Consider the following 7,051-nt stretch of genomic DNA (forward strand, 5'->3'; position numbering starts at 1 on the left):
AAATTGTTCTGGCTATATTTGCGTGTAGTGCTTCTTTATTACTCTTGGCGTTTGTCGTAACTGTAGTTTGCCGTTCTTTATCTCTTCGGGGTATTTTGCTCCTGTATTGCTCTTACCGTTTCTTTGCGCATTTGGTTTCATATGTCTGCTTTTAATTATGTATTTTTCCCTTTTAATTTTTATTTCTCGTAGTCACTTTCACTGTACGAAGAGCAAGGTGATTTGTAAGTCTTTCAATCCATTTTTGAGTGGCAGGTCGACACTGGGATGATGATGATTGATTTGTTAGGTTTTGCTCTTGTTAAGCTGGTTTTCTTTTCTGCTGTGTATTTTATTCTTAAACAATGCATGTAATCCCACTCTAGTCTAAGGCCTTCTGTGAGGCCGGGAAGCATTTCTGAAATAAATAAATAAATTGAGTAACTTTAAACAAATAAGACAAATTTATCGCGCTCTTCTTCGAAACATGAGGAGTAGTTACGCAATTTTTTGTGAAAATTTTCAGTATTGGTATGCCGCAATTTTTGCTTCTGTTTATAATAGTGCCAAGTGCAGCTAAATGGCCGCTTTACAAAGCGATTGGTCAGCAGCAGTAATGCTTGGTCGTTTTAAACCGCCTTGTTGTTATCTGAGACGAGGTTTTTCATCTCCTATTACTCATTTTTCATAACACCCACCCAGATCCGAGTGCCTTGAATTCATTTGCGAGGAACGCAGCGTTAATTGTCATCCATAATTTGAATACAGGTGCTTGATTCCACATATCCAAAGGCACTAGTGCTATTGTAGTGGGCTCATAACGACAAAGGTATCGCCTCGCCACATTAACGCGTCATGTAATCCGGGTCACGCTCTGCGTTTCCGCGTGCAATTCACAAAGGGCGGATTTACAAATCATACGCAAAGCTTACATTAGAAGCCGGTCTTCGACGTCAAGGCTCCCCTCGTCATTTAGCACGCGATCGGCCCAGTCGTCACCCAGTTTGTCGAAGAATGACCAGTCGCCCTCCTCGTCACTGAGTCTCGTGGGCTCAGTAAGGACGCTGAAATAAATACCTTAATAAGTTAAAGCAACAGACCCACTTTCTTAAAAAGTAAACCGAGCTAGGTGTCTTCGAAACATGGGCAGAGTTAGGTGAAGTTAATTCAGCATGCTGAAAAAAAAAAATAATATTGACATTTAAGCCAACACCATTCTGGAAATGCTCGGCGACAGCATTGGAAACAATTAACGTTACTGCTGCATGTACTTGGAGAGCGAGTCTGCCACCCGCTTCGACCCATGCCGACTGGAGCTGCATGACGAATGTCCAAACTCAAAAACGAGCATGCGCACCCTGACGTGAGGAATGCCTCGGACGTGGAGGACACGTTTCGAACTGCATGCTCACCTTTTTCTGGTTGCGCACTCCTTCCTCGTTTTTCAGTTTTGACTTTTCCGGCCATGATTGTGACTGCGGCGTCATCGCCTTCTCGGCTAATCATCGAATTTTGTGATTAATGCAGGACGGAAAATCGCATGATGTGAATTAGTATAATGCTGTCTTTTTGATATATCACTATGTAGTTCATTGCGCTCCGTAATAAAAAAAAAATTCAAGTTGCACAACTCCTCGCTCTGTTTCATCAAATAAATTCACAACCTAAACTGACACCTCTGTAAAATTCCCAGTGGGGATACTCTCAAGGATGAGCTCTCTTACATATTCGCGTATACTTGCCGGTGTTTAGACGACAATCTAGCGTTAAGAGTATCAGGAGCTGATGAGAAGTGCTGCATCAGGACTACATAAGTAAAGAAAGGCGAAACAGCATATAGCTTCAGAGCAGGACGACTAAGCTAGTGCTATTCGACTGTGATCCGAAATCCTTATACCATTGCAGGAAGCGGAAGCATATCTGTTCCGTAGTGCAGAGACAACGCAACTCTGCGGAGATGTCTCACTTTATTAATGCCTGTAAGCGCAACTTGAATTTAAGAAATATTCGACAACAGCAATATTTTCTGATGTTTTCAATTGCTTGACTAAGCGAGGGCGGAGTCCGAAGCTTCCCGCTTTCGCATGTGTAACCGCAATCAATTGTCGTGAAGTCGTAGGGGTGGGCAGCTTAAGCTTTCATAAACATTCCCCTGACGGCAACCAATTTGTTCTGAGCAACTGCGTCAAAATCTATAAAATCTCCTTCAAGCAACGTAGGTTATCTAAATTTTGAGCACATAAAATGTCTTCTCGCTTCGTTGAACTATTCACTTTTCGCCTTTCCATACCAACCGCAGTGCTTTATAAATCGATAGAATGCTCCTTTCAATTCCACCATGTGGCTTGCTGCTTTGGAAGGACAAACGTGCATTGGTTTACGAGAGAATTAATACTTGTTAGCTGTTCGGCAACCTAATTCTATCGCCTAAGCCTGCGTGGCAGTTATAACCCTTTCAAAACGCGTATTCTTTCTGTCATAATTTTGTTACCTTTCATTACTATTTGGCTAATACTATTTAATATACACTGCAAAACAGGAAAATAAACGCCGACTCGATAAAGAAATCATCTAGTTGGGCACAGCGCGACATATTATGACGTTACAATCAGTAATAAATTGACACAAGGAATCATATTACTTTGATATTTAAGCGATACGACTCTACGCAAATGATTATAAATTAAGTTTAAAGTTAACTAGACTGGCTACTTTCTAGCAAAGAAATAGATTGTGAAGCGGGCCTCGGTGAACGAATATGACTTCAGAAAAGAGCGGTATTATGCAAGACACTTTAATCAAAACTACGCGGCTCAATTAGCCAGAAGTCCTAGATTATGTGGAATGGCTATTTATAAGGATTGGTTATTTGAAGAAATATTGGCTATGAAAATTGTTAATTACAAGAATTATTTTGGCAGCAGGCCATACGTGCGGCAAAATTTCTTTTTAGGACCTGACGTGACTGTACTAAACGTGTTTGTTAAATTTATTTCTCAAAGGCACTATCCGTGTTTCATCACTGGCTAGGACAGTCTACCCAGGGTAAAAAGAAAAATAATCAACGCTGAAGAGCGACCAGGAACTTGAAAAAATCTCGGGAGACACGTAAGCAGCGCCACTGCTATCGAGTTTTCCGCGTCCCTAAGTGCACGCAACGCAGAAAAGGCTGAGAAGGTGAGAGGAAATGGAAAGTAAACGCTGCACAAAGCTTTTACCGAGCATAAGTGTCGCCCTATTTCGGGTGGTTGAACTCCTAGCAGGTAGGTAACCACGGCGATGGAGGAAAATCTCTTCGTTCTCACTTAATATACCCATTCGAAACTGTAGTCTTTCTCGCCCACCGATCGTAGAAACACACATGACAATTCAATACATCGGAGCAAAAAAGCAAAATCTGCGGCACTAAAACTAAAAAAATTGGGGAAATCTCATAAGGTTCAAAAACGCCGCACCGCCTTGAGCTACGCACGAGGCCCGGCTCCAGAAATACGGAGACTGTGGGGCTAAAAATACAGTTTTAAGACTTGCATTTCATTCAGCTTTACTCAGTGCTCATTAATGTGTTTATGTTCTGCGTATATTAAGAAAGTGGCGCGTTTTCATACGTAGGAATGAAAAACAATGGCGAAAGTTTGCAAATTTCTTTCAGCAAAGCTAAAATTCGTCAGATATGGTAGGCATGCACTGCAGGAAAGCTGCACAACAAGAACTCGTCAGAGTTTGTTCTGTCTATGCCCAGCCGTTTTTAGGCTCCTCCCCTGAAATAACTGCAAATCTCCGTCACGCGTAGCCGCCCCCTCCCCGCTGCACCCTCCCCAGCGCAATCTCTCTCCCTCCCCTACGTCATGTCTAAGGCAGTTGAAGGAGGACAAATGGCTCTTAGCAGAGTTACTTTTCCTAATACGCAAATACGGTGGCATAAAACACGTATACTCGTTAGTTTGCGTATAGCTTTGTTCAAGAGCATAGCAATAACATCAGCCACGCGAGCCACAGTGCATAGGGCACTGTCATGCGCTTGGTCACGGTCCCGTGTCTTTTGTGGGGTTTGGCGCCGGTTATACCGAGCGGTGATACGTGCACAATTTCTCCCTCGGCCCGGTGCTCGGTTCATATAGAGTGAACCTCACGGGAACTCGGTCTTTGACGTCCACCCCAGACCCGTATTTCAGTGCACAGTGGATATACTTTGCATCGATGGAGGGGCGAGGTGGTCAAATTAAGTTCAATAATGAGCATTTAATTCCATAAGAGTCAAGCATCAGACCGGGGAAAACCCTGCCTCCACTGGAAAACATGCGGGTATTCGGCAGCTCCAGGACTAGAACCCAGTACATCCCCAAAGCCAAGCGGATGCTCTACGGCATCGCCTCGGTTGTGGTGAACGGCCATCCTCATACCCAGAGTTTAAACACACACACCTTTCTTCCTCGGCTTCTATCGGCCGTCCATTCCATGGATGGGGACAAGAGTTGTCGCAGGGCTTTGGAACAGATATGGTCATAAGAGGGGACGATGTCAGGAAAGTAGACCGCGACGTCGGGGTGGCTCGTAGCATCGAAATGGAACTGGTTGACGCACGATGCAGCGGCCTGGAACGAAACGTAGCAAAAAAAAAAAATAAAAATTTGCATGGCACATTTTTCAAACCTTCGCAACGTAGTTAACCGAAAGTCCTAGACTAACTGTAATGATCAGTTATTAGAATTGGGCATTTGGTTATTTCAAGAAACATTAGTCTTTATAAAGATAGACAATTAAAATAGCTATTTTGATACCAGACCACACGTGTGCCAAAGCTCTGCGTTTTCAGATTCTGGAGTGTCTACTTAGGCGTGTTTGTTTTATGTCTTACTTGTTTTACGCCTTAAGTGTGTTTGTTTTATGTTTGTTTCAGAGAACTACTCGTGCTTTATCAGTCCACAGGATAGTCCGAACTTCCAAAATCAAAAGATCGAATGACAACTAGTGTGCAGAAAATGTCAAGAATCTCTGAAGACACGCATGCGTGCCACTGCCATCGTGCGTCTTCGCATCAATAAAGGCGCTCAACACAAAAAAAAAGAAACGATATGGGAGTATATGGAAAAGAAAACATTTCTCCCGAACATCAGCGTCCCATTATGTGTGGTGGTTCTGAAACGCTATCAGATCAATTATTCTTGCCATGGCAGAAGGTCTGTTATTTCTGGTCAACAACCATTCAAAACCTCGTCTTTCCGTGATACTGATCGAATCAAATTAATTGTCCATCCAACACGGCTGAGTGATCAAAGAAGGAGCAAAAGCAGTGGCACTAAATCAAAAAAGTTGGGAATAACTCATAATCTTCAAAATCAGGCTAGACGCTGGGCTCGGGCCCAGGACTGCGGAGACCGCAATGGGACATGGAGGAAAACAGTGCTGGACGTGATAGGGTTATAGCGTCAGTTATTCGATTAAGCTCGAAAATCTTTTATAGATATCCATAAAGCCTACAACGCCTGTGTTCAATGCAAGCACGAGCAATATGACTAGTCTAAAACGGTCTCTCAATTTGCCCCTTTAGGTGGGGATATGAAGCCACAGTCTAAAGTTTTAGTTTTGGTGCGACATAACTCAGTTCCCGTTGACGGAGCATATTGATATTGCGTGAGTGTGATGCCTAAATGGCGTGACGCTTTTCTCTAGGCATGAATATAAACTAATGGCGTCAATTTTCAAACTGGGCTAAGCTGAATTTGGAGCTGTTGGTATGCATCCGATGAATAGGGGAGGCACGCAATAACATGACAGTATTTGTCTTGTCTATGTTAATGTCCCGCCCAATGTCTATGTCTATGTATTTGTATATGTCCCAGCCCTGTTGCCCTCTCCCCTGCAATGATTTAAATTTCTGTCGCTTTTTGCCATCCTCCCCCTCTCCCCCCCCTCCCCCCCTTCCTGTGCATTTAATTTCCTCTATGTCATGTCTCAGGTAGTCGATATATACATATATTATGTTGAGGCATGAAAAGGAAAGAAAAATGAAGAGCCTCTGAAGAAAATGAAAGCCCAATTAATTAAGACCAAGTGCAAAGTCAACTTGACATTATGGTATGGATACAAGAGGCAAATAATAAAAATATCGGGGAAAGCAATATTGTAATCACATACCGCACTTTAAAAAAAAAAGAATCAGTCGATACATAGAGTACATATTCAGTAAAAAGATGTATTCTCATCAGAGCTGGGATTGTCAAATATGCAAATTCTTAGCAAAATATACTCCTTAGGGCACCCTTGCTTTAGTTTGCTAATAGCGTCAGCATCGATGCATTGTGCGAATCTGCATACAGCACTGTTACATGCTTGTTTGCTATCCCATGTCTTTAGTGCAGTTTACCGCCTTCTAAATTATGACACAATATGTGCAAGCTTTCCTCCGGCACGGTGTTCGGTTCATCTATGCTGAACTGCTTGGATATATAGTCTTTTACGCTCACCAAAAAGTACATTTCAATTATGGGAGACAGATTTTACATTCAAGGATAGTGAGGCGACCAACGTCATTTAAAGATTTGCTTCTAGAAGGATAGGGAGCCACGTTGGGGAAAAACGTGGTTCTTTTGGGAAAAAAATACGGGTTTCCGGAGGCACAAGGAATCGAACAGAACAGATCCCCGCTGGGAAGCAATTGCTTTATCGTAAAGCCACCCCATCGGTTGAAATAAACAGCCAGCCTCCTATCAGTAATATTAAGCCATACCAGAAAAGGTCCGGAGTCCTGGGCTCGCGGCTCGGGCTCGAGTTTGTGTCCCGGAATCTCGGTGTCTCGGGCTCTATGACTTCGGTGCCCGATGAGTTGGAACTTGCATGTAACGACCGAGATAGGGAGCACAAACAGGGAGCGCTGGTCGCTGTTTCAATAGGACTTTGTGGCGACGAACTCGTGTCCGCAAGAAGAGGACAGGAGACTCCACGGAGAGGGCTCGAAGTCGAAAACCGGCTCATGACGGCGGTTTTGGTGCGGTTGTCCCTTACATATCGAGATGAAGAGTGCACACGAGGACGTGCACACTTCTTTCACTTCGTTTGCGAGATCTCATTG

The sequence above is a fragment of the Amblyomma maculatum genome, chromosome 1 (genome assembly GCF_055883805.1).
Source record: "Amblyomma maculatum isolate TAMU_Amacu chromosome 1, ASM5588380v1, whole genome shotgun sequence".
In the NCBI taxonomy this organism is placed as follows: Eukaryota; Metazoa; Arthropoda; class Arachnida; order Ixodida; family Ixodidae; genus Amblyomma; species Amblyomma maculatum.